We start from the raw sequence: 24,313 nt of genomic DNA on the forward strand, positions 1-24,313 counted from the left end.
GTTTTTGGGTAACATGTAATTACTTTTCAGATGTTAGAATGAGGCAAAAGGAAATACTGCACAGTAACAGGCTTTATGGTTAAGGGCTTAGAGTGGTCTTTAATAAAAACATTTCTGGCCCCTAATTTGTTAGTGTAAGTTATTGGAACCACCTTTTTTTGTGGACTCTTAAGACAACGATTTTTACATCCAATTTTGAAAATGCTCTGTTCATGTCTATCTGTTATCAATATATAGAAACCACGAAGTGTCAAGAACAATTTAAAGCTGAGCTATTTTTGAGTATCTCTAAAGGATAGCCCCAATGATGATTTTTTTAGTATTCCTTAACTTAAAAAAGCAAGACACATTAAGACTTTAGCTGGGCACATTTTTTACTAGCATGTGGGATGATATAGGCTCTGTGGCGCAATGGATAGCGCATTGGACTTCTAGAGCTATATAGCAATTCAAAGGTTGTGGGTTCGAGTCCCACCAGAGTCGTGTGTTTTTGGGTAACATGTAATTACTTTTCAGATGTTAGAATGAGGCAAAAGGAAATACTGCACAGTAACAGGCTTTATGGTTAAGGGCTTAGAGTGGTCTTTAATAAAAACATTTCTGGCCCCTAATTTGTTAGTGTAAGTTATTGGAACCACCTTTTTTTGTGGACTCTTAAGACAACGATTTTTACATCCAATTTTGAAAATGCTCTGTTCATGTCTATCTGTTATCAATATATAGAAACCACGAAGTGTCAAGAACAATTTAAAGTTGAGCTATTTTTGAGTATGTCTAAAAGATAGACCCAATGATGATTTTTTTAGTATTCCTTAACTTAAAAAAGCAAGACACATTAAGACTTTAGCTGGGCACATTTTTTACTAGCATGTGGGATGATATAGGCTCTGTGGCGCAATGGATAGCGCATTGGACTTCTAGAGCTATATAGCAATTCAAAGGTTGTGGGTTCGAGTCCCACCAGAGTCATGTGTTTTTGGGTAACATGTAATTACTTTTCAGATGTTAGAATGAGGCAAAAGGAAATACTGCACAGTAACAGGCTTTATGGTTAAGGGCTTAGAGTGGTCTTTAATAAAAACATTTCTGGCCCCTAATTTGTTAGTGTAAGTTATTGGAACCACCTTTTTTTGTGGACTCTTAAGACAACGATTTTTGCATCCAAAATTGAAAATGCTCTGTTCATGTCTATCTGTTATCAATATATAGAAACCACGAAGTGTCAAGAACAATTTAAAGCTGAGCTATTTTTGAGTATCTCTAAAGGATAGCCCCAATGATGATTTTTTTAGTATTCCTTAACTTAAAAAAGCAAGACACATTAAGACTTTAGCTGGGCACATTTTTTACTAGCATGTGGGATGATATAGGCTCTGTGGCGCAATGGATAGCACATTGGACTTCTAGAGCTATATAGCAATTCAAAGGTTGTGGGTTCAAGTCCCACCAGAGTCGTGTGTTTTTGGGTAACATGTAATTACTTTTCAGATGTTAGAATGAGGCAAAAGGAAATACTGCACAGTAACAGGCTTTATGGTTAAGGGCTTAGAGTGGTCTTTAATAAAAACATTTCTGGCCCCTAATTTTTTAGTGTAAGTTATTGGAACCACCTTTTTTGTGGACTCTTAAGACAACGATTTTTGCATCCAATTTTGAAAATGCTCTGTTCATATAGAAACCACGAAGTGTCAAGAACAATTTAAAGTTGAGCTATTTTTGAGTATGTCTAAAAGATAGACCCAATGATGATTTTTTTAGTATTCCTTAACTTAAAAAAGCAAGACACATTAAGACTTTAGCTGGGCACATTTTTTACTAGCATGTGGGATGATATAGGCTCTGTGGCGCAATGGATAGCGCATTGGACTTCTAGAGCTATATAGCAATTCAAAGGTTGTGGGTTCGAGTCCCACCAGAGTCATGTGTTTTTGGGTAACATGTAATTACTTTTCAGATGTTAGAATGAGGCAAAAGGAAATACTGCACAGTAACAGGCTTTATGGTTAAGGGCTTAGAGTGGTCTTTAATAAAAACATTTCTGGCCCCTAATTTGTTAGTGTAAGTTATTGGAACCACCTTTTTTTGTGGACTCTTAAGACAACGATTTTTGCATCCAATTTTGAAAATGCTCTGTTCATGTCTATCTGTTATCAATATATAGAAACCACGAAGTGTCAAGAACAATTTAAAGCTGAGCTATTTTTGAGTATCTCTAAAGGATAGCCCCAATGATGATTTTTTTAGTATTCCTTAACTTAAAAAAGCAAGACACATTAAGACTTTAGCTGGGCACATTTTTTACTAGCATGTGGGATGATATAGGCTCTGTGGCGCAATGGATAGCACATTGGACTTCTAGAGCTATATAGCAATTCAAAGGTTGTGGGTTCGAGTCCCACCAGAGTAGTGTGTTTTTGGGTAACATGTAATTACTTTTCAGATGTTAGAATGAGGCAAAAGGAAATACTGCACAGTAACAGGCTTTATGGTTAAGGGCTTAGAGTGGTCTTTAATAAAAACATTTCTGGCCCCTAATTTTTTAGAGTAAGTTATTGGAACCACCTTTTTTGTGGACTCTTAAGACAACGATTTTTGCATCCAATTTTGAAAATGCTCTGTTCATGTCTATCTGTTATCAATATATAGAAACCATGAAGTGTCAAGAACAATTTAAAGTTGAGCTATTTTTGAGTATGTCTAAAAGATAGACCCAATGATGATTTTTTTAGTATTCCTTAACTTAAAAAAGCAAGACACATTAAGACTTTAGCTGGGCACATTTTTTACTAGCATGTGGGATGATATAGGCTCTGTGGCGCAATGGATAGCGCATTGGACTTCTAGAGCTATATAGCAATTCAAAGGTTGTGGGTTCGAGTCCCACCAGAGTTGTGTGTTTTTGGGTAACATGTAATTACTTTTCAGATGTTAGAATGAGGCAAAAGGAAATACTGCACAGTAACAGGCTTTATGGTTAAGGGCTTAGAGTGGTCTTTAATAAAAACATTTCTGGCCCCTACTTTGTTAGTGTAAGTTATTGGAACCACCTTTTTTTGTGGACTCTTAAGACAACGATTTTTACATCCAATTTTGAAAATGCTCTGTTCATGTCTATCTGTTATCAATATATAGAAACCACGAAGTGTCAAGAACAATTTAAAGTTGAGCTATTTTTGAGTATGTCTAAAAGATAGACCCAATGATGATTTTTTTAGTATTCCTTAACTTAAAAAAGCAAGACACATTAAGACTTTAGCTGGGCACATTTTTTACTAGCATGTGGGATGATATAGGCTCTGTGGCGCAATGGATAGCGCATTGGACTTCTAGAGCTATATAGCAATTCAAAGGTTGTGGGTTCGAGTCCCACCAGAGTCGTGTGTTTTTGGGTAACATGTAATTACTTTTCAGATGTTAGAATGAGGCAAAAGGAAATACTGCACAGTAACAGGCTTTATGGTTAAGGGCTTAGAGTGGTCTTTAATAAAAACATTTCTGGCCCCTAATTTGTTAGTGTAAGTTATTGGAACCACCTTTTTTTGTGGACTCTTAAGACAACGATTTTTACATCCAATTTTGAAAATGCTCTGTTCATGTCTATCTGTTATCAATATATAGAAACCACGAAGTGTCAAGAACAATTTAAAGCTGAGCTATTTTTGAGTATCTCTAAAGGATAGCCCCAATGATGATTTTTTTAGTATTCCTTAACTTAAAAAAGCAAGACACATTAAGACTTTAGCTGGGCACATTTTTTACTAGCATGTGGGATGATATAGGCTCTGTGGCGCAATGGATAGAGCATTGGACTTCTAGAGATATAGCAGTTCAAAGGTTGTGGGTTCGAGTCCCACCAGAGTCGTGTGTTTTTGGGTAACATGTAATTACTTTTCAGATGTTAGAATGAGGCAAAAGGAAATACTGCACAGTAACAGGCTTTATGGTTAAGGGCTTAGAGTGGTCTTTAATAAAAACATTTCTGGCCCCTAATTTTTTAGAGTAAGTTATTGGAACCACCTTTTTTGTGGACTCTTAAGACAACGATTTTTGCATCCAATTTTGAAAATGCTCTGTTCATGTCTATCTGTTATCAATATATAGAAACCATGAAGTGTCAAGAACAATTTAAAGTTGAGCTATTTTTGAGTATGTCTAAAAGATAGACCCAATGATGATTTTTTTAGTATTCCTTAACTTAAAAAAGCAAGACACATTAAGACTTTAGCTGGGCACATTTTTTACTAGCATGTGGGATGATATAGGCTCTGTGGCGCAATGGATAGCGCATTGGACTTCTAGAGCTATATAGCAATTCAAAGGTTGTGGGTTCGAGTCCCACCAGAGTTGTGTGTTTTTGGGTAACATGTAATTACTTTTCAGATGTTAGAATGAGGCAAAAGGAAATACTGCACAGTAACAGGCTTTATGGTTAAGGGCTTAGAGTGGTCTTTAATAAAAACATTTCTGGCCCCTACTTTGTTAGTGTAAGTTATTGGAACCACCTTTTTTTGTGGACTCTTAAGACAACGATTTTTACATCCAATTTTGAAAATGCTCTGTTCATGTCTATCTGTTATCAATATATAGAAACCACGAAGTGTCAAGAACAATTTAAAGTTGAGCTATTTTTGAGTATGTCTAAAAGATAGACCCAATGATGATTTTTTTAGTATTCCTTAACTTAAAAAAGCAAGACACATTAAGACTTTAGCTGGGCACATTTTTTACTAGCATGTGGGATGATATAGGCTCTGTGGCGCAATGGATAGCGCATTGGACTTCTAGAGCTATATAGCAATTCAAAGGTTGTGGGTTCGAGTCCCACCAGAGTCGTGTGTTTTTGGGTAACATGTAATTACTTTTCAGATGTTAGAATGAGGCAAAAGGAAATACTGCACAGTAACAGGCTTTATGGTTAAGGGCTTAGAGTGGTCTTTAATAAAAACATTTCTGGCCCCTAATTTGTTAGTGTAAGTTATTGGAACCACCTTTTTTTGTGGACTCTTAAGACAACGATTTTTACATCCAATTTTGAAAATGCTCTGTTCATGTCTATCTGTTATCAATATATAGAAACCACGAAGTGTCAAGAACAATTTAAAGCTGAGCTATTTTTGAGTATCTCTAAAGGATAGCCCCAATGATGATTTTTTTAGTATTCCTTAACTTAAAAAAGCAAGACACATTAAGACTTTAGCTGGGCACATTTTTTACTAGCATGTGGGATGATATAGGCTCTGTGGCGCAATGGATAGAGCATTGGACTTCTAGAGATATAGCAGTTCAAAGGTTGTGGGTTCGAGTCCCACCAGAGTCGTGTGTTTTTGGGTAACATGTAATTACTTTTCAGATGTTAGAATGAGGCAAAAGGAAATACTGCACAGTAACAGGCTTTATGGTTAAGGGCTTAGAGTGGTCTTTAATAAAAACTTTTCTGGCCCCTAATTTTTTAGTGTAAGTTATTGGAACCACCTTTTTTGTGGACTCTTAAGACAACGATTTTTGCATCCAATTTTGAAAATGCTCTGTTCATATAGAAACCACGAAGTGTCAAGAACAATTTAAAGTTGAGCTATTTTTGAGTATGTCTAAAAGATAGACCCAATGATGATTTTTTTAGTATTCCTTAACTTAAAAAAGCAAGACACATTAAGACTTTAGCTGGGCACATTTTTTACTAGCATGTGGGATGATATAGGCTCTGTGGCGCAATGGATAGCGCATTGGACTTCTAGAGCTATATAGCAATTCAAAGGTTGTGGGTTCGAGTCCCACGAGAGTCGTGTGTTTTGGGTAACATGTAATTACTTTTCAGATGTTAGAATGAGGCAAAAAGGAATAATGCACAGTAACAGGCTTTATGGTTAAGGGCTTAGAGTGGTCTTTAATAAAAACATTTTTGGCCCCTAATTTTTTAGTGTAAGTTATTGGAACCACCTTTTTTGTGGACTCTTAAGACAACGATTTTTGCATCCAATTTTGAAAATGCTCTGTTCATGTCTATCTGTTATCAATATATAGAAACCATGAAGTGTCAAGAACAATTTAAAGTTGAGCTATTTTTGAGTATGTCTAAAAGATAGACCCAATGATGATTTTTTTAGTATTCCTTAACTTAAAAAAGCAAGACACATTAAGACTTTAGCTGGGCACATTTTTTACTAGCATGTGGGATGATATAGGCTCTGTGGCGCAATGGATAGCGCATTGGACTTCTAGAGCTATATAGCAATTCAAAGGTTGTGGGTTCGAGTCCCACCAGAGTCGTGTGTTTTTGGGTAACATGTAATTACTTTTCAGATGTTAGAATGAGGCAAAAGGAAATACTGCACAGTAACAGGCTTTATGGTTAAGGGCTTAGAGTGGTCTTTAATAAAAACATTTTTGGCCCCTAATTTTTTAGTGTAAGTTATTGGAACCACCTTTTTTGTGGACTCTTAAGACAACGATTTTTGCATCCAATTTTGAAAATGCTCTGTTCATGTCTATCTGTTATCAATATATAGAAACCACGAAGTGTCAAGAACAATTTAAAGTTGAGCTATTTTTGAGTATGTCTAAAAGATAGACCCAATGATGATTTTTTTAGTATTCCTTAACTTAAAAAAGCAAGACACATTAAGACTTTAGCTGGGCACATTTTTTACTAGCATGTGGGATGATATAGGCTCTGTGGCGCAATGTATAGCGCATTGGACTTCTAGAGCTATATAGCAATTCAAAGGTTGTGGGTTCGAGTCCCACCAGAGTCATGTGTTTTTGGGTAACATGTAATTACTTTTCAGATGTTAGAATGAGGCAAAAGGAAATACTGCACAGTAACAGGCTTTATGGTTAAGGGCTTAGAGTGGTCTTTAATAAAAACATTTCTGGCCCCTAATTTGTTAGTGTAAGTTATTGGAACCACCTTTTTTTGTGGACTCTTAAGACAACGATTTTTGCATCCAATTTTGAAAATGCTCTGTTCATGTCTATCTGTTATCAATATATAGAAACCATGAAGTGTCAAGAACAATTTAAAGTTGAGCTATTTTTGAGTATGTCTAAAAGATAGACCCAATGATGATTTTTTTAGTATTCCTTAACTTAAAAAAGCAAGACACATTAAGACTTTAGCTGGGCACATTTTTTACTAGCATGTGGGATGATATAGGCTCTGTGGCGCAATGGATAGCGCATTGGACTTCTAGAGCTATATAGCAATTCAAAGGTTGTGGGTTCGAGTCCCACCAGAGTTGTGTGTTTTTGGGTAACATGTAATTACTTTTCAGATGTTAGAATGAGGCAAAAGGAAATACTGCACAGTAACAGGCTTTATGGTTAAGGGCTTAGAGTGGTCTTTAATAAAAACATTTCTGGCCCCTACTTTGTTAGTGTAAGTTATTGGAACCACCTTTTTTTGTGGACTCTTAAGACAACGATTTTTACATCCAATTTTGAAAATGCTCTGTTCATGTCTATCTGTTATCAATATATAGAAACCACGAAGTGTCAAGAACAATTTAAAGTTGAGCTATTTTTGAGTATGTCTAAAAGATAGACCCAATGATGATTTTTTTAGTATTCCTTAACTTAAAAAAGCAAGACACATTAAGACTTTAGCTGGGCACATTTTTTACTAGCATGTGGGATGATATAGGCTCTGTGGCGCAATGGATAGCGCATTGGACTTCTAGAGCTATATAGCAATTCAAAGGTTGTGGGTTCGAGTCCCACCAGAGTCGTGTGTTTTTGGGTAACATGTAATTACTTTTCAGACGTTAGAATGAGGCAAAAGGAAATACTGCACAGTAACAGGCTTTATGGTTAAGGGCTTAGAGTGGTCTTTAATAAAAACATTTCTGGCCCCTAATTTGTTAGTGTAAGTTATTGGAACCACCTTTTTTTGTGGACTCTTAAGACAACGATTTTTACATCCAATTTTGAAAATGCTCTGTTCATGTCTATCTGTTATCAATATATAGAAACCACGAAGTGTCAAGAACAATTTAAAGCTGAGCTATTTTTGAGTATCTCTAAAGGATAGCCCCAATGATGATTTTTTTAGTATTCCTTAACTTAAAAAAGCAAGACACATTAAGACTTTAGCTGGGCACATTTTTTACTAGCATGTGGGATGATATAGGCTCTGTGGCGCAATGGATAGAGCATTGGACTTCTAGAGCTATATAGCAGTTCAAAGGTTGTGGGTTCGAGTCCCACCAGAGTCGTGTGTTTTTGGGTAACATGTAATTACTTTTCAGATGTTAGAATGAGGCAAAAGGAAATACTGCACAGTAACAGGCTTTATGGTTAAGGGCTTAGAGTGGTCTTTAATAAAAACATTTCTGGCCCCTAATTTGTTAGTGTAAGTTATTGGAACCACCTTTTTTGTGGACTCTTAAGACAACGATTTTTGCATCCAATTTTGAAAATGCTCTGTTCATGTCTATATGTTATCAATATATAGAAACCACGAAGTGTCAAGAACAATTTAAAGCTGAGCTATTTTTGAGTATCTCTAAAGGATAGCCCCAATGATGATTTTTTTTGTATTCCTTAACTTAAAAAAGCAAGACACATTAAGACTTTAGCTGGGCACATTTTTTACTAGCATGTGGGATGATATAGGCTCTGTGGCGCAATGGATAGCACATTGGACTTCTAGAGCTATATAGCAATTCAAAGGTTGTGGGTTCGAGTCCCACCAGAGTCGTGTGTTTTTGGGTAACATGTAATTACTTTTCAGATGTTAGAATGAGGCAAAAAGGAATAATGCACAGTAACAGGCTTTATGGTTAAGGGCTTAGAGTGGTCTTTAATAAAAACATTTCTGGCCCCTAATTTTTTAGTGTAAGTTATTGGAACCACCTTTTTTGTGGACTCTTAAGACAATGATTTTTGCATCCAATTTTGAAAATGCTCTGTTCATGTCTATCTGTTATCAATATATAGAAACCACGAAGTGTCAAGAACAATTTAAAGTTGAGCTATTTTTGAGTATGTCTAAAAGATAGACCCAATGATGATTTTTTTAGTATTCCTTAACTTAAAAAAGCAAGACACATTAAGACTTTAGCTGGGCACATTTTTTACTAGCATGTGGGATGATATAGGCTCTGTGGCGCAATGGATAGTGCATTGGACTTCTAGAGCTATATAGCAATTCAAAGGTTGTGGGTTCGAGTCCCACCAGAGTCGTGTGTTTTTGGGTAACATGTAATTACTTTTCAGATGTTAGAATGAGGCAAAAGGAAATACTGCACAGTAACAGGCTTTATGGTTAAGGGCTTAGAGTGGTCTTTAATAAAAACATTTCTGGCCCCTAATTTGTTAGTGTAAGTTATTGGAACCACCTTTTTTTGTGGACTCTTAAGACAACGATTTTTACATCCAATTTTGAAAATGCTCTGTTCATGTCTATCTGTTATCAATATATAGAAACCACGAAGTGTCAAGAACAATTTAAAGCTGAGCTATTTTTGAGTATCTCTAAAGGATAGCCCCAATGATGATTTTTTTAGTATTCCTTAACTTAAAAAAGCAAGACACATTAAGACTTTAGCTGGGCACATTTTTTACTAGCATGTGGGATGATATAGGCTCTGTGGCGCAATGGATATTGGACTTCTAGAGCTATATAGCAATTCAAAGGTTGTGGGTTCGAGTCCCACCAGTGTCGTGTGTTTTTGGGTAACATGTAATTACTTTTCAGATGTTAGAATGAGGCAAAAGGAAATACTGCACAGTAACAGGCTTTATGGTTAATGGCTTAGAGTGGTCTTTAATAAAAACATTTCTGGCCCCTAATTTGTTAGTGTAAGTTATTGGAACCACCTTTTTTTGTGGACTCTTAAGACAACGATTTTTGCATCCAATTTTGAAAATGCTCTGTTCATGTCTATCTGTTATCAATATATAGAAACCACGAAGTGTCAAGAACAATTTAAAGCTGAGCTATTTTTGAGTATCTCTAAAGGATAGCCCCAATGATGATTTTTTTAGTATTCCTTAACTTAAAAAGGCAAGACACATTAAGACTTTAGCTGGGCACATTTTTTACTAGCATGTGGGATGATATAGGCTCTGTGGCGCAATGGATAGCGCATTGGACTTCTAGAGCTATATAGCAATTCAAAGGTTGTGGGTTCGAGTCCCACCAGAGTCGTGTGTTTTTGGGTAACATGTAATTACTTTTCAGATGTTAGAATGAGGCAAAAGGAAATACTGCACAGTAACAGGCTTTATGGTTAAGGGCTTAGAGTGGTCTTTAATAAAAACATTTCTGGCCCCTAACTTGTTAGTGTAAGTTATTGGAACCACCTTTTTTTATGGACTCTTAAGACAACGATTTTTGCATCCAATTTTGAAAATGCTCTGTTCATGTCTATCTGTTATCAATATATAGAAACCACGAAGTGTCAAGAACAATTTAAAGTTGAGCTATTTTTGAGTATGTCTAAAAGATAGACCCAATGATGATTTTTTTAGTATTCCTTAACTTAAAAAAGCAAGACACATTAAGACTTTAGCTGGGCACATTTTTTACTAGCATGTGGGATGATATAGGCTCTGTGGCACAATGGATAGTGCATTGGACTTCTAGAGCTATATAGCAATTCAAAGGTTGTGGGTTCGAGTCCCACCAGAGTGGTGTGTTTTTGGGTAACATGTAATTACTTTTCAGATGTTAGAATGAGGCAAAAGGAAATACTGCACAGTAACAGGCTTTATGGTTAAGGGCTTAGAGTGGTCTTTAATAAAAACATTTCTGGCCCCTAATTTGTTAGTGTAAGTTATTGGAACCACCTTTTTTTGTGGACTCTTAAGACAACGATTTTTACATCCAATTTTGAAAATGCTCTGTTCATGTCTATCTGTTATCAATATATAGAAACCACGAAGTGTCAAGAACAATTTAAAGCAGAGCTATTTTTGAGTATCTCTAAAGGATAGCCCCAATGATGATTTTTTTAGTATTCCTTAACTTAAAAAAGCAAGACACATTAAGACTTTAGCTGGGCACATTTTTTACTAGCATGTGGGATGATATAGGCTCTGTGGCGCAATGGATAGCGCATTGGACTTCTAGAGCTATATAGCAATTCAAAGGTTGTGGGTTCGAGTCCCACCAGAGTCGTGTGTTTTTGGGTAACATGTAATTACTTTTCAGATGTTAGAATGAGGCAAAAGGAAATACTGCACAGTAACAGGCTTTATGGTTAAGGGCTTAGAGTGGTCTTTAATAAAAACATTTCTGGCCCCTAATTTTTTAGTGTAAGTTATTGGAACCACCTTTTTTGTGGACTCTTAAGACAACGATTTTTGCATCCAATTTTGAAAATGCTCTGTTCATGTCTATCTGTTATCAATATATAGAAACCACGAAGTGTCAAGAACAATTTAAAGTTGAGCTATTTTTGAGTATGTCTAAAAGATAGACCCAATGATGATTTTTTTAGTATTCCTTAACTTAAAAAAGCAAGACACATTAAGACTTTAGCTGGGCACATTTTTTTCTAGCATGTGGGATGATATAGGCTCTGTGGCGCAATGGATAGCGCATTGGACTTCTAGCGCTATATAGCAATTCAAAGGTTGTGGGTTCGAGTCCCACCAGAGTCGTGTGTTTTTGGGTAACATGTAATTACTTTTCAGATGTTAGAATGAGGCAAAAGGAAATACTGCACAGTAACAGGCTTTATGGTTAAGGGCTTAGAGTGGTCTTTAATAAAAACATTTCTGGCCCCTAATTTTTTAGTGTAAGTTATTGGAACCACCTTTTTTGTGGACTCTTAAGACAATGATTTTTGCATCCAATTTTGAAAATGCTCTGTTCATGTCTATCTGTTATCAATATATAGAAACCACGAAGTGTCAAGAACAATTTAAAGTTGAGCTATTTTTGAGTATGTCTAAAAGATAGACCCAATGATGATTTTTTTAGTATTCCTTAACTTAAAAAAGCAAGACACATTAAGACTTTAGCTGGGCACATTTTTTACTAGCATGTGGGATGATACAGGCTCTGTGGCGCAATGGATAGCGCATTGGACTTCTAGAGCTATATAGCAATTCAAAGGTTGTGGGTTCGAGTCCCACCAGAGTCGTGTGTTTTTGGGTAACATGTAATTACTTTTCAGATGTTAGAATGAGGCAAAAGGAAATACTGCACAGTAACAGGCTTTATGGTTAAGGGCTTAGAGTGGTCTTTAATAAAAACATTTCTGGCCCCTAATTTTTTAGTGTAAGTTATTGGAACCACCTTTTTTGTGGACTCTTAAGACAACGATTTTTGCATCCAATTTTGAAAATGCTCTGTTCATGTCTATCTGTTATCAATATATAGAAACCACGAAGTGTCAAGAACAATTTAAAGTTGAGCTATTTTTGAGTATGTCTAAAAGATAGACCCAATGATGATTTTTTTAGTATTCCTTAACTTAAAAAAGCAAGACACATTAAGACTTTAGCTGGGCACATTTTTTTCTAGCATGTGGGATGATATAGGCTCTGTGGCGCAATGGATAGCGCATTGGACTTCTAGCGCTATATAGCAATTCAAAGGTTGTGGGTTCGAGTCCCACCAGAGTCGTGTGTTTTTGGGTAACATGTAATTACTTTTCAGATGTTAGAATGAGGCAAAAGGAAATACTGCACAGTAACAGGCTTTATGGTTAAGGGCTTAGAGTGGTCTTTAATAAAAACATTTCTGGCCCCTAATTTTTTAGTGTAAGTTATTGGAACCACCTTTTTTGTGGACTCTTAAGACAATGATTTTTGCATCCAATTTTGAAAATGCTCTGTTCATGTCTATCTGTTATCAATATATAGAAACCACGAAGTGTCAAGAACAATTTAAAGTTGAGCTATTTTTGAGTATGTCTAAAAGATAGACCCAATGATGATTTTTTTAGTATTCCTTAACTTAAAAAAGCAAGACACATTAAGACTTTAGCTGGGCACATTTTTTACTAGCATGTGGGATGATACAGGCTCTGTGGCGCAATGGATAGCGCATTGGACTTCTAGAGCTATATAGCAATTCAAAGGTTGTGGGTTCGAGTCCCACCAGAGTCGTGTGTTTTTGGGTAACATGTAATTACTTTTCAGATGTTAGAATGAGGCAAAAGGAAATACTGCACAGTAACAGGCTTTATGGTTAAGGGCTTAGAGTGGTCTTTAATAAAAACATTTCTGGCCCCTAATTTGTTAGTGTAAGTTATTGGAACCACCTTTTTTTGTGGACTCTTAAGACAACGATTTTTACATCCAATTTTGAAAATGCTCTGTTCATGTCTATCTGTTATCAATATATAGAAACCACGAAGTGTCAAGAACAATTTAAAGCTGAGCTATTTTTGAGTATCTCTAAAGGATAGCCCCAATGATGATTTTTTTAGTATTCCTTAACTTAAAAAAGCAAGACACATTAAGACTTTAGCTGGGCACATTTTTTACTAGCATGTGGGATGATATAGGCTCTGTGGCGCAATGGATAGCGCATTGGACTTCTAGAGCTATATAGCAATTCAAAGGTTGTGGGTTCGAGTCCCACCAGAGTCGTGTGTTTTTGGGTAACATGTAATTACTTTTCAGATGTTAGAATGAGGCAAAAGGAAATACTGCACAGTAACAGGCTTTATGGTTAAGGGCTTAGAGTGGTCTTTAATAAAAACATTTCTGGCCCCTAATTTGTTAGTGTAAGTTATTGGAACCACCTTTTTTTGTGGACTCTTAAGACAACGATTTTTACATCCAATTTTGAAAATGCTCTGTTCATGTCTATCTGTTATCAATATATAGAAACCACGAAGTGTCAAGAACAATTTAAAGTTGAGCTATTTTTGAGTATGTCTAAAAGATAGACCCAATGATGATTTTTTTAGTATTCCTTAACTTAAAAAAGCAAGACACATTAAGACTTTAGCTGGGCACATTTTTTACTAGCATGTGGGATGATATAGGCTCTGTGGCGCAATGGATAGCGCATTGGACTTCTAGAGCTATATAGCAATTCAAAGGTTGTGGGTTCGAGTCCCACCAGAGTCATGTGTTTTTGGGTAACATGTAATTACTTTTCAGATGTTAGAATGAGGCAAAAGGAAATACTGCACAGTAACAGGCTTTATGGTTAAGGGCTTAGAGTGGTCTTTAATAAAAACATTTCTGGCCCCTAATTTGTTAGTGTAAGTTATTGGAACCACCTTTTTTTGTGGACTCTTAAGACAACGATTTTTGCATCCAAAATTGAAAATGCTCTGTTCATGTCTATCTGTTATCAATATATAGAAACCACGAAGTGTCAAGAACAATTTAAAGCTGAGCTATTTTTGAGTATCTCTAAAGGATAGCCCCAATGATGATTTTTTTAGTATTCCTTAACTTAAAAAAGCAAGACACATTAAGACTTTAGCTGGGCACATTTTTTACTAGCATGTGGGATGATATAGGCTCTGTGGCGCAATGGATAGCGCATTGGACTTCTAGAGCTATATAGCAATTCAAAGGTTGTGGGTTCGAGTCCCACCAGAGTCATGTGTTTTTGGGTAACATGTAATTACTTTTCAGATGTTAGAATGAGGCAAAAGGAAATACTGCACAGTAACAGGCTTTATGGTTAAGGGCTTAGAGTGGTCTTTAATAAAAACATTTCTGGCCCCTAATTTTTTAGTGTAAGTTATTGGAACCACCTTTTTTGTGGACTCTTAAGACAACGATTTTTGCATCCAATTTTGAAAATGCTCTGTTCATATAGAAACCACGAAGTGTCAAGAACAATTTAAAGTTGAGCTATTTTTGAGTATGTCTAAAAGATAGACCCAATGATGATTTTTTTAGTATTCCTTAACTTAAAAAAGCAAGACACATTAAGACTTTAGCTGGGCACATTTTTTACTAGCATGTGGGATGATATAGGCTCTGTGGCGCAATGGATAGCACATTGGACTTCTAGAGCTATATAGCAATGCAAAGGTTGTGGGTTCGAGTCCCACCAGAGTCGTGTGTTTTTGGGTAACATGTAATTACTTTTCAGATGTTAGAATGAGGCAAAAGGAAATACTGCACAGTAACAGGCTTTATGGTTAAGGGCTTAGAGTGGTCTTTAATAAAAACATTTCTGGCCCCTAATTTGTTAGTGTAAGTTATTGGAACCACCTTTTTTTGTGGACTCTTAAGACAACGATTTTTACATCCAATTTTGAAAATGCTCTGTTCATGTCTATCTGTTATCAATATATAGAAACCACGAAGTGTCAAGAACAATTTAAAGTTGAGCTATTTTTGAGTATGTCTAAAAGATAGACCCAATGATGATTTTTTTAGTATTCCTTAACTTAAAAAAGCAAGACACATTAAGACTTTAGCTGGGCACATTTTTTACTAGCATGAGGGATGATATAGGCTCTGTGGCGCAATGGATAGCGCATTGGACTTCTAGAGCTATATAGCAATTCAAAGGTTGTGGGTTCGAGTCCCACCAGAGTAGTGTGTTTTTGGGTAACATGTAATTACTTTTCAGATGTTAGAATGAGGCAAAAGGAAATACTGCACAGTAACAGGCTTTATGGTTAAGGGCTTAGAGTGGTCTTTAATAAAAACATTTCTGGCCCCTAATTTGTTAGTGTAAGTTATTGGAACCACCTTTTTTTGTGGACTCTTAAGACAACGATTTTTGCATCCAAAATTGAAAATGCTCTGTTCATGTCTATCTGTTATCAATATATAGAAACCACGAAGTGTCAAGAACAATTTAAAGCTGAGCTATTTTTGAGTATCTCTAAAGGATAGCCCCAATGATGATTTTTTTAGTATTCCTTAACTTAAAAAAGCAAGACACATTAAGACTTTAGCTGGGCACATTTTTTACTAGCATGTGGGATGATATAGGCTCTGTGGCGCAATGGATAGCGCATTGGACTTCTAGAGCTATATAGCAATTCAAAGGTTGTGGGTTCGAGTCCCACCAGAGTCGTGTGTTTTTGGGTAACATGTAATTACTTTTCAGATGTTAGAATGAGGCAAAAGGAAATACTGCACAGTAACAGGCTTTATGGTTAAGGGCTTAGAGTGGTCTTTAATAAAAACATTTCTGGCCCCTAATTTTTTAGTGTAAGTTATTGGAACCACCTTTTTTGTGGACTCTTAAGACAACGATTTTTGCATCCAATTTTGAAAATGCTCTGTTCATATAGAAACCACGAAGTGTCAAGAACAATTTAAAGTTGAGCTATTTTTGAGTATGTCTAAAAGATAGACCCAATGATGATTTTTTTAGTATTCCTTAACTTAAAAAAGCAAGACACATTAAGACTTTAGCTGGGCACATTTTTTACTAGCATGTGGGATGATATAGGCTCTGTGGCGCAATGGATAGCACATTGGACTTCTAGAGCTATATAGCAATGCAAAGGTTGTGGGTTCGAGTCCCACCAGAGTCGTGTGTTTTTGGGTAACATGTAATTACTTTTCAGATGTTAGAATGAGGCAAAAGGAAATACTGCACAGTAACAAGCTTTATGGTTAAGGGCTTAGAGTGGTCTTTAATAAAAACATTTCTGGCCCCTACTTTGTTAGTGTAAGTTATTGGAACCACCTTTTTTTGTGGACTCTTAAGACAACGATTTTTACATCCAATTTTGAAAATGCTCTGTTCATGTCTATCTGTTATCAATATATAGAAACCACGAAGTGTCAAGAACAATTTAAAGTTGAGCTATTTTTGAGTATGTCTAAAAGATAGACCCAATGATGATTTTTTTAGTATTCCTTAACTTAAAAAAGCAAGACACATTAAGACTTTAGCTGGGCACATTTTTTACTAGCATGTGGGATGATATAGGCTCTGTGGCGCAATGGATAGCGCATTGGACTTCTAGAGCTATATAGCAATTCAAAGGTTGTGGGTTCGAGTCCCACCAGAGTCGTGTGTTTTTGGGTAACATGTAATTACTTTTCAGATGTTAGAATGAGGCAAAAGGAAATACTGCACAGTAACAGGCTTTATGGTTAAGGGCTTAGAGTGGTCTTTAATAAAAACATTTCTGGCCCCTAATTTGTTAGTGTAAGTTATTGGAACCACCTTTTTTTGTGGACTCTTAAGACAACGATTTTTACATCCAATTTTGAAAATGCTCTGTTCATGTCTATCTGTTATCAATATATAGAAACCACGAAGTGTCAAGAACAATTTAAAGCTGAGCTATTTTTGAGTATCTCTAAAGGATAGCCCCAATGATGATTTTTTTAGTATTCCTTAACTTAAAAAAGCAAGACACATTAAGACTTTAGCTGGGCACATTTTTTACTAGCATGTGGGATGATATAGGCTCTGTGGCGCAATGGATAGCGCATTGGACTTCTAGAGCTATATAGCAGTTCAAAGGTTGTGGGTTCGAGTCCCACCAGAGTCGTGTGTTTTTGGGTAACATGTAATTACTTTTCAGATGTTAGAATGAGGCAAAAGGAAATACTGCACAGTAACAGGCTTTATGGTTAAGGGCTTAGAGTGGTCTTTAATAAAAACATTTCTGGCCCCTAATTTGTTAGTGTAAGTTATTGGAACCACCTTTTTTGTGGACTCTTAAGACAACGATTTTTGCATCCAATTTTGAAAATGCTCTGTTCATGTCTATCTGTTATCAATATATAGAAACCACGAAGTGTCAAGAACAATTTAAAGCTGAGCTATTTTTGAGTATCTCTAAAGGATAGCCCCAATGATGATTTTTTTTGTATTCCTTAACTTAAAAAAGCAAGACACATTAAGACTTTAGCTGGGCACATTTTTTACTAGCATGTGGGATGATATAGGCTCTGTGGCGCAATGGATAGCACATTGGACTTCTAGAGCTATATAGCAATTCAAAGGTTGTGGGTTCGAGTCCCACCAGAGTCGTGTGTTTTTGGGTAACATGTAATTACTTTTCAGATGTTAGAATGAGGCAAAAAGGAATAATGCACAGTAACAGGCTTTATGGTTAAGGGCTTAGAGTGGTCTTTAATAAAAACATTTCTGGCCCCTAATTTTTTAGTGTAAGTTATTGGAACCACCTTTTTTGTGGACTCTTAAGACAATAATTTTTGCATCCAATTTTGAAAATGCTCTGTTCATGTCTATCTGTTATCAATATATAGAAACCACGAAGTGTCAAGAACAATTTAAAGTTGAGCTATTTTTGAGTATGTCTAAAAGATAGACCCAATGATGATTTTTTTAGTATTCCTTAACTTAAAAAAGCAAGACACATTAAGACTTTAGCTGGGCACATTTTTTACTAGCATGTGGGATGATATAGGCTCTGTGGCGCAATGGATAGTGCATTGGACTTCTAGAGCTATATAGCAATTCAAAGGTTGTGGGTTCGAGTCCCACCAGAGTCGTGTGTTTTTGGGTAACATGTAATTACTTTTCAGATGTTAGAATGAGGCAAAAGGAAATACTGCACAGTAACAGGCTTTATGGTTAAGGGCTTAGAGTGGTCTTTAATAAAAACATTTCTGGCCCCTAATTTGTTAGTGTAAGTTATTGGAACCACCTTTTTTTGTGGACTCTTAAGACAACGATTTTTACATCCAATTTTGAAAATGCTCTGTTCATGTCTATCTGTTATCAATATATAGAAACCACGAAGTGTCAAGAACAATTTAAAGCTGAGCTATTTTTGAGTATCTCTAAAGGATAGCCCCAATGATGATTTTTTTAGTATTCCTTAACTTAAAAAAGCAAGACACATTAAGACTTTAGCTGGGCACATTTTTTACTAGCATGTGGGATGATATAGGCTCTGTGGCGCAATGGATAGCGCATTGGACTTCTAGAGCTATATAGCAATTCAAAGGTTGTGGGTTCGAGTCCCACCAGAGTAGTGTGTTTTTGGGTAACATGTAATTACTTTTCAGATGTTAGAATGAGGCAAAAGGAAATACTGCACAGTAACAGGCTTTATGGTTAAGGGCTTAGAGTGGTCTTTAATAAAAACATTTCTGGCCCCTAATTTTTTAGAGTAAGTTATTGGAACCACCTTTTTTGTGGACTCTTAAGACAACGATTTTTGCATCCAATTTTGAAAATGCTCTGTTCATGTCTATCTGTTATCAATATATAGAAACCACGAAGTGTCAAGAACAATTTAAAGTTGAGCTATTTTTGAGTATGTCTAAAAGATAGACCCAATGATGATTTTTTTAGTATTCCTTAACTTAAAAAAGCAAGACACATTAAGACTTTAGCTGGGCACATTTTTTACTAGCATGTGGGATGATATAGGCTCTGTGGCGCAATGGATAGCGCATTGGACTTCTAGAGCTATATAGCAATTCAAAGGTTGTGGGTTCGAGTCCCACCAGAGTCGTGTGTTTTTGGGTAACATGTAATTACTTTTCAGATGTTAGAATGAGGCAAAAGGAAATACTGCACAGTAACAGGCTTTATGGTTAAGGGCTTAGAGTGGTCTTTAATAAAAACATTTCTGGCCCCTACTTTGTTAGTGTAAGTTATTGGAACCACCTTTTTTTGTGGACTCTTAAGACAACGATTTTTACATCCAATTTTGAAAATGCTCTGTTCATGTCTATCTGTTATCAATATATAGAAACCACGAAGTGTCAAGAACAATTTAAAGTTGAGCTATTTTTGAGTATGTCTAAAAGATAGACCCAATGATGATTTTTTTAGTATTCCTTAACTTAAAAAAGCAAGACACATTAAGACTTTAGCTGGGCACATTTTTTACTAGCATGTGGGATGATATAGGCTCTGTGGCGCAATGGACAGCGCATTGGACTTCTAGAGCTATATAGCAATTCAAAGGTTGTGGGTTCGAGTCCCACCAGAGTCGTATGTTTTTGGGTAACATGTAATTACTTTTCAGATGTTAGAATGAGGCAAAAGGAAATACTGCACAGTAACAGGCTTTATGGTTAAGGGCTTAGAGTGGTCTTTAATAAAACATTTCTGGCCCCTAATTTGTTAGTGTAAGTTATTGGAACCACCTTTTTTTGTGGACTCTTAAGACAACGATTTTTACATCCAATTTTGAAAATGCTCTGTTCATGTCTATCTGTTATCAATATATAGAAACCACGAAGTGTCAAGAACAATTTAAAGCTGAGCTATTTTTGAGTATCTCTAAAGGATAGCCCCAATGATGATTTTTTTAGTATTCCTTAACTTAAAAAAGCAAGACACATTAAGACTTTAGCTGGGCACATTTTTTACTAGCATGTGGGATGATATAGGCTCTGTGGCGCAATGGATAGCGCATTGGACTTCTAGAGTTATATAGCAATTCAAAGGTTGTGGGTTCGAGTCCCAAAAGAGTCGTGTGTTTTTGGGTAACATGTAATTACTTTTCAGATGTTAGAATGAGGCAAAAAGGAATAATGCACAGTAACAGGCTTTATGGTTAAGGGCTTAGAGTGGTCTTTAATAAAAACATTTCTGGCCCCTAATTTTTTAGTGTAAGTTATTGGAACCACCTTTTTTGTGGACTCTTAAGACAATAATTTTTGCATCCAATTTTGAAAATGCTCTGTTCATGTCTATCTGTTATCAATATATAGAAACCACGAAGTGTCAAGAACAATTTAAAGCTGAGCTATTTTTGAGTATCTCTAAAGGATAGCCCCAATGATGATTTTTTTAGTATTCCTTAACTTAAAAAAGCAAGACACATTAAGACTTTAGCTGGGCACATTTTTTACTAGCATGTGGGATGATATAGGCTCTGTGGCGCAATGGATAGCGCATTGGACTTCTAGAGCTATATAGCAATTCAAAGGTTGTGGGTTCGAGTCCCACCAGAGTAGTGTGTTTTTGGGTAACATGTAATTACTTTTCAGATGTTAGAATGAGGCAAAAGGAAATACTGCACAGTAACAGGCTTTATGGTTAAGGGCTTAGAGTGGTCTTTAATAAAAACATTTCTGGCCCCTAATTTTTTAGAGTAAGTTATTGGAACCACCTTTTTTGTGGACTCTTAAGACAACGATTTTTGCATCCAATTTTGAAAATGCTCTGTTCATGTCTATCTGTTATCAATATATAGAAACCACGAAGTGTCAAGAACAATTTAAAGTTGAGCTATTTTTGAGTATGTCTAAAAGATAGACCCAATGATGATTTTTTTAGTATTCCTTAACTTAAAAAAGCAAGACACATTAAGACTTTAGCTGGGCACATTTTTTACTAGCATGTGGGATGATATAGGCTCTGTGGCGCAATGGATAGCGCATTGGACTTCTAGAGCTATATAGCAATTCAAAGGTTGTGGGTTCGAGTCCCACCAGAGTCGTGTGTTTTTGGGTAACATGTAATTACTTTTCAGATGTTAGAATGAGGCAAAAGGAAATACTGCACAGTAACAGGCTTTATGGTTAAGGGCTTAGAGTGGTCTTTAATAAAAACATTTCTGGCCCCTACTTTGTTAGTGTAAGTTATTGGAACCACCTTTTTTTGTGGACTCTTAAGACAACGATTTTTACATCCAATTTTGAAAATGCTCTGTTCATGTCTATCTGTTATCAATATATAGAAACCACGAAGTGTCAAGAACAATTTAAAGTTGAGCTATTTTTGAGTATGTCTAAAAGATAGACCCAATGATGATTTTTTTAGTATTCCTTAACTTAAAAAAGCAAGACACATTAAGACTTTAGCTGGGCACATTTTTTACTAGCATGTGGGATGATATAGGCTCTGTGGCGCAATGGACAGCGCATTGGACTTCTAGAGCTATATAGCAATTCAAAGGTTGTGGGTTCGAGTCCCACCAGAGTCGTATGTTTTTGGGTAACATGTAATTACTTTTCAGATGTTAGAATGAGGCAAAAGGAAATACTGCACAGTAACAGGCTTTATGGTTAAGGGCTTAGAGTGGTCTTTAATAAAAACATTTCTGGCCCCTAATTTGTTAGTGTAAGTTATTGGAACCACCTTTTTTTGTGGACTCTTAAGACAACGATTTTTACATCCAATTTTGAAAATGCTCTGTTCATGTCTATCTGTTATCAATATATAGAAACCACGAAGTGTCAAGAACAATTTAAAGCTGAGCTATTTTTGAGTATCTCTAAAGGATAGCCCCAATGATGATTTTTTTAGTATTCCTTAACTTAAAAAAGCAAGACACATTAAGACTTTAGCTGGGCACATTTTTTACTAGCATGTGGGATGATATAGGCTCTGTGGCGCAATGGATAGCGCATTGGACTTCTAGAGCTATATAGCAATTCAAAGGTTGTGGGTTCGAGTCCCAAAAGAGTCGTGTGTTTTTGGGTAACATGTAATTACTTTTCAGATGTTAGAATGAGGCAAAAAGGAATAATGCACAGTAACAGGCTTTATGGTTAAGGGCTTAGAGTGGTCTTTAATAAAAACATTTCTGGCCCCTAATTTTTTAGTGTAAGTTATTGGAACCACCTTTTTTGTGGACTCTTAAGACAATAATTTTTGCATCCAATTTTGAAAATGCTCTGTTCATGTCTATCTGTTATCAATATATAGAAACCACGAAGTGTCAAGAACAATTTAAAGTTGAGCTATTTTTGAGTATGTCTAAAAGATAGACCCAATGATGATTTTTTTAGTATTCCTTAACTTAAAAAAGCAAGACACATTAAGACTTTAGCTGGGCACATTTTTTACTAGCATGTGGGATGATATAGGCTCTGTGGCGCAATGGATAGTGCATTGGACTTCTAGAGCTATATAGCAATTCAAAGGTTGTGGGTTCGAGTCCCACCAGAGTCGTGTGTTTTTGGGTAACATGTAATTACTTTTCAGATGTTAGAATGAGGCAAAAGGAAATACTGCACAGTAACAGGCTTTATGGTTAAGGGCTTAGAGTGGTCTTTAATAAAAACATTTCTGGCCCCTAATTTGTTAGTGTAAGTTATTGGAACCACCTTTTTTTGTGGACTCTTAAGACAACGATTTTTACATCCAATTTTGAAAATGCTCTGTTCATGTCTATCTGTTATCAATATATAGAAACCACGAAGTGTCAAGAACAATTTAAAGCTGAGCTATTTTTGAGTATCTCTAAAGGATAGCCCCAATGATGATTTTTTTAGTATTCCTTAACTTAAAAAAGCAAGACACATTAAGACTTTAGCTGGGCACATTTTTTACTAGCATGTGGGATGATATAGGCTCTGTGGCGCAATGGATAGCGCATTGGACTTCTAGAGCTATATATCAATTCAAAGGTTGTGGGTTCGAGTCCCACCAGAGTAGTGTGTTTTTGGGTAACATGTAATTACTTTTCAGATGTTAGAATGAGGCAAAAGGAAATACTGCACAGTAACAGGCTTTATGGTTAAGGGCTTAGAGTGGTCTTTAATAAAAACATTTCTGGCCCCTAATTTTTTAGAGTAAGTTATTGGAACCACCTTTTTTGTGGACTCTTAAGACAACGATTTTTGCATCCAATTTTGAAAATGCTCTGTTCATGTCTATCTGTTATCAATATATAGAAACCACGAAGTGTCAAGAACAATTTAAAGTTGAGCTATTTTTGAGTATGTCTAAAAGATAGACCCAATGATGATTTTTTTAGTATTCCTTAACTTAAAAAAGCAAGACACATTAAGACTTTAGCTGGGCACATTTTTTACTAGCATGTGGGATGATATAGGCTCTGTGGCGCAATGGATAGCGCATTGGACTTCTAGAGCTATATAGCAATTCAAAGGTTGTGGGTTCGAGTCCCACCAGAGTCGTGTGTTTTTGGGTAACATGTAATTACTTTTCAGATGTTAGAATGAGGCAAAAGGAAATACTGCACAGTAACAGGCTTTATGGTTAAGGGCTTAGAGTGGTCTTTAATAAAAACATTTCTGGCCCCTACTTTGTTAGTGTAAGTTATTGGAACCACCTTTTTTTGTGGACTCTTAAGACAACGATTTTTACATCCAATTTTGAAAATGCTCTGTTCATGTCTATCTGTTATCAATATATAGAAACCACGAAGTGTCAAGAACAATTTAAAGTTGAGCTATTTTTGAGTATGTCTAAAAGATAGACCCAATGATGATTTTTTTAGTATTCCTTAACTTAAAAAAGCAAGACACATTAAGACTTTAGCTGGGCACATTTTTTACTAGCATGTGGGATGATATAGGCTCTGTGGCGCAATGGATAGCGCATTGGACTTCTAGAGCTATATAGCAATTCAAAGGTTGTGGGTTCGAGTCCCACCAGAGTCGTGTGTTTTTGGGTAACATGTAATTACTTTTCAGATGTTAGAATGAGGCAAAAGGAAATACTGCACAGTAACAAGCTTTATGGTTAAGGGCTTAGAGTGGTCTATAATAAAAACATTTCTGGCCC

General features: G+C 36.0%; 43 non-coding genes across 43 annotated transcripts; all 43 read left to right on the forward strand.

Annotated features, from left to right (window-relative positions):
• Window positions 1–397: 397 nt before the first annotated feature.
• TRNAR-UCU (transfer RNA arginine (anticodon UCU)) lies at window positions 398–483 on the forward strand. The gene is given in 2 exon segments: window positions 398–434; window positions 448–483. It is a non-coding gene; the product is annotated as a tRNA-Arg (tRNA).
• Window positions 484–883: 400 nt separating this feature from the next.
• TRNAR-UCU (transfer RNA arginine (anticodon UCU)) lies at window positions 884–969 on the forward strand. The gene is given in 2 exon segments: window positions 884–920; window positions 934–969. It is a non-coding gene; the product is annotated as a tRNA-Arg (tRNA).
• Window positions 970–1,369: 400 nt separating this feature from the next.
• Window positions 1,370–1,455, forward strand: TRNAR-UCU (transfer RNA arginine (anticodon UCU)). The gene is given in 2 exon segments: window positions 1,370–1,406; window positions 1,420–1,455. It is a non-coding gene; the product is annotated as a tRNA-Arg (tRNA).
• Window positions 1,456–1,835: 380 nt separating this feature from the next.
• Window positions 1,836–1,921, forward strand: TRNAR-UCU (transfer RNA arginine (anticodon UCU)). Its single transcript is given in 2 exon segments — window positions 1,836–1,872; window positions 1,886–1,921. It is a non-coding gene; the product is annotated as a tRNA-Arg (tRNA).
• Window positions 1,922–2,806: 885 nt separating this feature from the next.
• Window positions 2,807–2,892, forward strand: TRNAR-UCU (transfer RNA arginine (anticodon UCU)). Its single transcript is given in 2 exon segments — window positions 2,807–2,843; window positions 2,857–2,892. It is a non-coding gene; the product is annotated as a tRNA-Arg (tRNA).
• A 400-nt stretch (window positions 2,893–3,292) lies between these two features.
• Window positions 3,293–3,378, forward strand: TRNAR-UCU (transfer RNA arginine (anticodon UCU)). The gene is given in 2 exon segments: window positions 3,293–3,329; window positions 3,343–3,378. It is a non-coding gene; the product is annotated as a tRNA-Arg (tRNA).
• An 883-nt stretch (window positions 3,379–4,261) lies between these two features.
• TRNAR-UCU (transfer RNA arginine (anticodon UCU)) lies at window positions 4,262–4,347 on the forward strand. The gene is given in 2 exon segments: window positions 4,262–4,298; window positions 4,312–4,347. It is a non-coding gene; the product is annotated as a tRNA-Arg (tRNA).
• Window positions 4,348–4,747: 400 nt separating this feature from the next.
• On the forward strand, window positions 4,748–4,833 carry TRNAR-UCU (transfer RNA arginine (anticodon UCU)). The gene is given in 2 exon segments: window positions 4,748–4,784; window positions 4,798–4,833. It is a non-coding gene; the product is annotated as a tRNA-Arg (tRNA).
• Window positions 4,834–5,697: 864 nt separating this feature from the next.
• TRNAR-UCU (transfer RNA arginine (anticodon UCU)) lies at window positions 5,698–5,783 on the forward strand. The gene is given in 2 exon segments: window positions 5,698–5,734; window positions 5,748–5,783. It is a non-coding gene; the product is annotated as a tRNA-Arg (tRNA).
• A 398-nt stretch (window positions 5,784–6,181) lies between these two features.
• TRNAR-UCU (transfer RNA arginine (anticodon UCU)) lies at window positions 6,182–6,267 on the forward strand. The gene is given in 2 exon segments: window positions 6,182–6,218; window positions 6,232–6,267. It is a non-coding gene; the product is annotated as a tRNA-Arg (tRNA).
• Window positions 6,268–6,666: 399 nt separating this feature from the next.
• Window positions 6,667–6,752, forward strand: TRNAR-UCU (transfer RNA arginine (anticodon UCU)). Its single transcript is given in 2 exon segments — window positions 6,667–6,703; window positions 6,717–6,752. It is a non-coding gene; the product is annotated as a tRNA-Arg (tRNA).
• Window positions 6,753–7,152: 400 nt separating this feature from the next.
• On the forward strand, window positions 7,153–7,238 carry TRNAR-UCU (transfer RNA arginine (anticodon UCU)). Its single transcript is given in 2 exon segments — window positions 7,153–7,189; window positions 7,203–7,238. It is a non-coding gene; the product is annotated as a tRNA-Arg (tRNA).
• A 400-nt stretch (window positions 7,239–7,638) lies between these two features.
• Window positions 7,639–7,724, forward strand: TRNAR-UCU (transfer RNA arginine (anticodon UCU)). Its single transcript is given in 2 exon segments — window positions 7,639–7,675; window positions 7,689–7,724. It is a non-coding gene; the product is annotated as a tRNA-Arg (tRNA).
• Window positions 7,725–8,609: 885 nt separating this feature from the next.
• Window positions 8,610–8,695, forward strand: TRNAR-UCU (transfer RNA arginine (anticodon UCU)). Its single transcript is given in 2 exon segments — window positions 8,610–8,646; window positions 8,660–8,695. It is a non-coding gene; the product is annotated as a tRNA-Arg (tRNA).
• A 399-nt stretch (window positions 8,696–9,094) lies between these two features.
• TRNAR-UCU (transfer RNA arginine (anticodon UCU)) lies at window positions 9,095–9,180 on the forward strand. The gene is given in 2 exon segments: window positions 9,095–9,131; window positions 9,145–9,180. It is a non-coding gene; the product is annotated as a tRNA-Arg (tRNA).
• An 881-nt stretch (window positions 9,181–10,061) lies between these two features.
• Window positions 10,062–10,147, forward strand: TRNAR-UCU (transfer RNA arginine (anticodon UCU)). The gene is given in 2 exon segments: window positions 10,062–10,098; window positions 10,112–10,147. It is a non-coding gene; the product is annotated as a tRNA-Arg (tRNA).
• Window positions 10,148–10,547: 400 nt separating this feature from the next.
• TRNAR-UCU (transfer RNA arginine (anticodon UCU)) lies at window positions 10,548–10,633 on the forward strand. Its single transcript is given in 2 exon segments — window positions 10,548–10,584; window positions 10,598–10,633. It is a non-coding gene; the product is annotated as a tRNA-Arg (tRNA).
• A 400-nt stretch (window positions 10,634–11,033) lies between these two features.
• TRNAR-UCU (transfer RNA arginine (anticodon UCU)) lies at window positions 11,034–11,119 on the forward strand. Its single transcript is given in 2 exon segments — window positions 11,034–11,070; window positions 11,084–11,119. It is a non-coding gene; the product is annotated as a tRNA-Arg (tRNA).
• A 399-nt stretch (window positions 11,120–11,518) lies between these two features.
• Window positions 11,519–11,604, forward strand: TRNAR-UCU (transfer RNA arginine (anticodon UCU)). The gene is given in 2 exon segments: window positions 11,519–11,555; window positions 11,569–11,604. It is a non-coding gene; the product is annotated as a tRNA-Arg (tRNA).
• A 399-nt stretch (window positions 11,605–12,003) lies between these two features.
• Window positions 12,004–12,089, forward strand: TRNAR-UCU (transfer RNA arginine (anticodon UCU)). Its single transcript is given in 2 exon segments — window positions 12,004–12,040; window positions 12,054–12,089. It is a non-coding gene; the product is annotated as a tRNA-Arg (tRNA).
• Window positions 12,090–12,488: 399 nt separating this feature from the next.
• On the forward strand, window positions 12,489–12,574 carry TRNAR-UCU (transfer RNA arginine (anticodon UCU)). The gene is given in 2 exon segments: window positions 12,489–12,525; window positions 12,539–12,574. It is a non-coding gene; the product is annotated as a tRNA-Arg (tRNA).
• A 399-nt stretch (window positions 12,575–12,973) lies between these two features.
• Window positions 12,974–13,059, forward strand: TRNAR-UCU (transfer RNA arginine (anticodon UCU)). Its single transcript is given in 2 exon segments — window positions 12,974–13,010; window positions 13,024–13,059. It is a non-coding gene; the product is annotated as a tRNA-Arg (tRNA).
• Window positions 13,060–13,459: 400 nt separating this feature from the next.
• Window positions 13,460–13,545, forward strand: TRNAR-UCU (transfer RNA arginine (anticodon UCU)). The gene is given in 2 exon segments: window positions 13,460–13,496; window positions 13,510–13,545. It is a non-coding gene; the product is annotated as a tRNA-Arg (tRNA).
• A 400-nt stretch (window positions 13,546–13,945) lies between these two features.
• Window positions 13,946–14,031, forward strand: TRNAR-UCU (transfer RNA arginine (anticodon UCU)). Its single transcript is given in 2 exon segments — window positions 13,946–13,982; window positions 13,996–14,031. It is a non-coding gene; the product is annotated as a tRNA-Arg (tRNA).
• Window positions 14,032–14,431: 400 nt separating this feature from the next.
• Window positions 14,432–14,517, forward strand: TRNAR-UCU (transfer RNA arginine (anticodon UCU)). Its single transcript is given in 2 exon segments — window positions 14,432–14,468; window positions 14,482–14,517. It is a non-coding gene; the product is annotated as a tRNA-Arg (tRNA).
• A 380-nt stretch (window positions 14,518–14,897) lies between these two features.
• Window positions 14,898–14,983, forward strand: TRNAR-UCU (transfer RNA arginine (anticodon UCU)). The gene is given in 2 exon segments: window positions 14,898–14,934; window positions 14,948–14,983. It is a non-coding gene; the product is annotated as a tRNA-Arg (tRNA).
• A 400-nt stretch (window positions 14,984–15,383) lies between these two features.
• On the forward strand, window positions 15,384–15,469 carry TRNAR-UCU (transfer RNA arginine (anticodon UCU)). Its single transcript is given in 2 exon segments — window positions 15,384–15,420; window positions 15,434–15,469. It is a non-coding gene; the product is annotated as a tRNA-Arg (tRNA).
• Window positions 15,470–15,869: 400 nt separating this feature from the next.
• TRNAR-UCU (transfer RNA arginine (anticodon UCU)) lies at window positions 15,870–15,955 on the forward strand. Its single transcript is given in 2 exon segments — window positions 15,870–15,906; window positions 15,920–15,955. It is a non-coding gene; the product is annotated as a tRNA-Arg (tRNA).
• Window positions 15,956–16,335: 380 nt separating this feature from the next.
• Window positions 16,336–16,421, forward strand: TRNAR-UCU (transfer RNA arginine (anticodon UCU)). Its single transcript is given in 2 exon segments — window positions 16,336–16,372; window positions 16,386–16,421. It is a non-coding gene; the product is annotated as a tRNA-Arg (tRNA).
• Window positions 16,422–16,821: 400 nt separating this feature from the next.
• On the forward strand, window positions 16,822–16,907 carry TRNAR-UCU (transfer RNA arginine (anticodon UCU)). The gene is given in 2 exon segments: window positions 16,822–16,858; window positions 16,872–16,907. It is a non-coding gene; the product is annotated as a tRNA-Arg (tRNA).
• A 400-nt stretch (window positions 16,908–17,307) lies between these two features.
• On the forward strand, window positions 17,308–17,393 carry TRNAR-UCU (transfer RNA arginine (anticodon UCU)). The gene is given in 2 exon segments: window positions 17,308–17,344; window positions 17,358–17,393. It is a non-coding gene; the product is annotated as a tRNA-Arg (tRNA).
• Window positions 17,394–17,792: 399 nt separating this feature from the next.
• TRNAR-UCU (transfer RNA arginine (anticodon UCU)) lies at window positions 17,793–17,878 on the forward strand. Its single transcript is given in 2 exon segments — window positions 17,793–17,829; window positions 17,843–17,878. It is a non-coding gene; the product is annotated as a tRNA-Arg (tRNA).
• A 399-nt stretch (window positions 17,879–18,277) lies between these two features.
• TRNAR-UCU (transfer RNA arginine (anticodon UCU)) lies at window positions 18,278–18,363 on the forward strand. The gene is given in 2 exon segments: window positions 18,278–18,314; window positions 18,328–18,363. It is a non-coding gene; the product is annotated as a tRNA-Arg (tRNA).
• A 400-nt stretch (window positions 18,364–18,763) lies between these two features.
• Window positions 18,764–18,849, forward strand: TRNAR-UCU (transfer RNA arginine (anticodon UCU)). The gene is given in 2 exon segments: window positions 18,764–18,800; window positions 18,814–18,849. It is a non-coding gene; the product is annotated as a tRNA-Arg (tRNA).
• A 399-nt stretch (window positions 18,850–19,248) lies between these two features.
• Window positions 19,249–19,334, forward strand: TRNAR-UCU (transfer RNA arginine (anticodon UCU)). The gene is given in 2 exon segments: window positions 19,249–19,285; window positions 19,299–19,334. It is a non-coding gene; the product is annotated as a tRNA-Arg (tRNA).
• Window positions 19,335–19,734: 400 nt separating this feature from the next.
• Window positions 19,735–19,820, forward strand: TRNAR-UCU (transfer RNA arginine (anticodon UCU)). Its single transcript is given in 2 exon segments — window positions 19,735–19,771; window positions 19,785–19,820. It is a non-coding gene; the product is annotated as a tRNA-Arg (tRNA).
• Window positions 19,821–20,704: 884 nt separating this feature from the next.
• On the forward strand, window positions 20,705–20,790 carry TRNAR-UCU (transfer RNA arginine (anticodon UCU)). The gene is given in 2 exon segments: window positions 20,705–20,741; window positions 20,755–20,790. It is a non-coding gene; the product is annotated as a tRNA-Arg (tRNA).
• A 399-nt stretch (window positions 20,791–21,189) lies between these two features.
• TRNAR-UCU (transfer RNA arginine (anticodon UCU)) lies at window positions 21,190–21,275 on the forward strand. The gene is given in 2 exon segments: window positions 21,190–21,226; window positions 21,240–21,275. It is a non-coding gene; the product is annotated as a tRNA-Arg (tRNA).
• Window positions 21,276–21,675: 400 nt separating this feature from the next.
• TRNAR-UCU (transfer RNA arginine (anticodon UCU)) lies at window positions 21,676–21,761 on the forward strand. The gene is given in 2 exon segments: window positions 21,676–21,712; window positions 21,726–21,761. It is a non-coding gene; the product is annotated as a tRNA-Arg (tRNA).
• An 885-nt stretch (window positions 21,762–22,646) lies between these two features.
• TRNAR-UCU (transfer RNA arginine (anticodon UCU)) lies at window positions 22,647–22,732 on the forward strand. Its single transcript is given in 2 exon segments — window positions 22,647–22,683; window positions 22,697–22,732. It is a non-coding gene; the product is annotated as a tRNA-Arg (tRNA).
• Window positions 22,733–23,132: 400 nt separating this feature from the next.
• Window positions 23,133–23,218, forward strand: TRNAR-UCU (transfer RNA arginine (anticodon UCU)). Its single transcript is given in 2 exon segments — window positions 23,133–23,169; window positions 23,183–23,218. It is a non-coding gene; the product is annotated as a tRNA-Arg (tRNA).
• A 399-nt stretch (window positions 23,219–23,617) lies between these two features.
• Window positions 23,618–23,703, forward strand: TRNAR-UCU (transfer RNA arginine (anticodon UCU)). The gene is given in 2 exon segments: window positions 23,618–23,654; window positions 23,668–23,703. It is a non-coding gene; the product is annotated as a tRNA-Arg (tRNA).
• A 400-nt stretch (window positions 23,704–24,103) lies between these two features.
• Window positions 24,104–24,189, forward strand: TRNAR-UCU (transfer RNA arginine (anticodon UCU)). The gene is given in 2 exon segments: window positions 24,104–24,140; window positions 24,154–24,189. It is a non-coding gene; the product is annotated as a tRNA-Arg (tRNA).
• Window positions 24,190–24,313: the final 124 nt, after the last annotated feature.

Source organism: Rhinoderma darwinii, chromosome 4 (assembly GCF_050947455.1).
Source record: "Rhinoderma darwinii isolate aRhiDar2 chromosome 4, aRhiDar2.hap1, whole genome shotgun sequence".
NCBI lineage: Eukaryota > Metazoa > Chordata > Amphibia > Anura > Rhinodermatidae > Rhinoderma > Rhinoderma darwinii.